This window comes from Saimiri boliviensis (genome assembly GCF_048565385.1).
Source record: "Saimiri boliviensis isolate mSaiBol1 chromosome 19 unlocalized genomic scaffold, mSaiBol1.pri SUPER_19_unloc_2, whole genome shotgun sequence".
In the NCBI taxonomy this organism is placed as follows: Eukaryota; Metazoa; Chordata; class Mammalia; order Primates; family Cebidae; genus Saimiri; species Saimiri boliviensis.
In genome coordinates this window covers 746,177-748,428 of record NW_027412503.1, presented here as the reverse complement: position 1 = coordinate 748,428, position 2,252 = coordinate 746,177, and the positions used below count along the sequence as shown (strand labels likewise).

At 41.1% G+C, this 2,252-nt stretch overlaps 1 non-coding gene across 1 annotated transcript; it reads right to left on the bottom strand.

Moving 5' to 3' along the window:
• Positions 1-1,221: 1,221 nt before the first annotated feature.
• Positions 1,222-1,328, bottom strand: LOC141583290 (U6 spliceosomal RNA). The gene has a single exon (XR_012515969.1). It is a non-coding gene; the product is annotated as a U6 spliceosomal RNA (small nuclear RNA).
• Positions 1,329-2,252: the final 924 nt, after the last annotated feature.

Here is a 2,252-nt window from a genome sequence, read left to right as displayed (position 1 = left end):
TCTCTGGAAATTTGGGCTGTTTTCAGTTCTTTACCATTGTAAACAGTGCCACTGTGAACATACGTGTGCATGTTTCTTTATAATAGAATGATTTATAATCCTTTGGGTATATACCCAGTAATGGGATTGCTGGGTCAAATGGAATTACAATTTCCAGGCCCTTGAGCAAGTGCCACACTGCCTTCCACAATGGTTCAACTAGTTTGTACTTCTAGCAACAGTGTAAAAGTGTTCCTATTTCTCCACATGCTCTCTGGTATCTGCTGTCTCCAGATTTTTTAATGGTCACCATTCTAACTGGCATGAGGTGATACCTCAATGTGGTTTTGATTTCTCTAATAACCAGTGATGATGAGTATTTTTTCACATGTTTATTGGCCTCATATATATCTTCTTTTCAAAAGTGTCTGTTCATATCCTTTGTCCACTTTTGAACGGGTTTGCTTGTTTTTTTCCTTGTAAATCTGCTTTATTTCTTTGTAGATTATGGATATCAGCCATTTGTCAGATGGGTAGATTGCAATAATTGTTTCTCATTCTGCTGGTTGCTGGCTCACTCTAATGATGGTTTCTTTCGCTGTACATAAGCTCTGGAGTTTAATAAGGTCCCATTTGTTTATTTTCCTTTTTGTTGCCAATGCTTTTGGTGTTTTAGTCATGAAGTACTTGCCTACACCTATGTCCTGTATGGCTTTTCCTATTTTTTGTCTAGATTTTTTTATGGCATTAGGTCTTATGTCTAGATCTTTAATCCATCTGGAGCTAATTCTACTGTAAGGTGAAAGGAAGAGGTCCAGTTTCTGCTTTCTGGACACTGGTAGCCTGTTTTCCCAACAACAATTATTAAACAAGAAATCCTTTTCCCATTGCTTGTCTTTTTCAGGTTTGTCAAAGATGAGATGGTTGTAGATGAGTGCCATTGCCACCAGGACCTCTGTTCTGTTCCATTGGTCTATTTCTCTGTTTTAGTACCAGTACCATGCTGTTTTGATTACTGTAGCTTTGTATTATAGTTTGAAATCGGGTAGCATGATGCCTCTGGCTTTGTTCTTTGTGCTTAGCATTGTCTTGGATATCCACACTCTCTTTTGCTTCCATATGAAGTTTAAGGTGGGTTTTTCCAGTTCTGTGAATAAGGTCATTGGTAGCTTAATGGGGACAACATTGAATCTATAAATTACTTTGGGTAGTATGGCCATTTTCACGATATTGATTTTTTCTACAAATATGCAATGCTTCATGAATTTTTAAGTCCTCCTTGAGCAGCGGCCATGCTAATCTTCTCTGAATCATTCCAATTTTAATATATGTGCTGCCAAAGTGAGCACCAGTAATGTTGTTTATACTGGATATATTGCCTGTTAGCTCCTGCGATGTTTTACAATGATTTTTGGCCTCCTTGCATTGGATGATGACATACTTCTTTCACTTAGTGAACTTTGTTTCTACCCACATTCTGAATTCTACTTGTATCATTGCAGACATGTCAGCCTCTGGCCAGTTCTGAAACCTTGAACAGGCTGAACAATTGATGTAATCATCTGGAGGAAAGAAGGCATGCTGACTTCTTGATTTTCAGTGTTCTTGCACTGATTCTTCCTCATCTTTATGAGCTTATTCACCTTCAACCTTTGAGGTTGCTAACCTTTGCACAGGGTATTTTTCTTTTATCATGTTTGATGATCAGGAGGGTTTGATTGTGGTTTAAGGTAGAAGCAGGCAGCTGCCTTTGGTTTTGGAGGATTTCAGTGGGCCAATATTCATCTCTCAATTCCTGGACTGTGTGCTTTAATTCTGGGAAACTTATATTGGGTCTCAACTTTTTTCTCTGGCTCCTCGAAGTTTGGAGTCTACTGCACTGAAGGAAGCAAAGTGTGGCAGGTGTTGGCAGAGTGCTAGCAGATGCAAAACTGCCTGCTTCCCTGTTGGCATTTGCCCAGTGGTGGAAGTGGTGGAGGCAAGACAGCTTGGTGGCGGCCAGAAGACCCCTGCTGTGTGTGCTGTTGCACTGGAGGTAGTGTTGGTTCAGGCCAGGGTGCTGGCCTGTGCATGTCTGGGTGCCATCTCTGTGACCCCCTAAGCAGCAACGACCACTCAACGTATATTAGCATTCCCTTTTGGTGCACAGAATTAGCACAAGGAGAAGGTGTAGGCAGAGGTTGTGATTTTGTTCCTCTGCCTACCATGGCTCTTTCTTCAATGGGAGTTGGTGTGGGTTGAAGTGCGTGCTACATTCCCATGTGCTAGTAGGG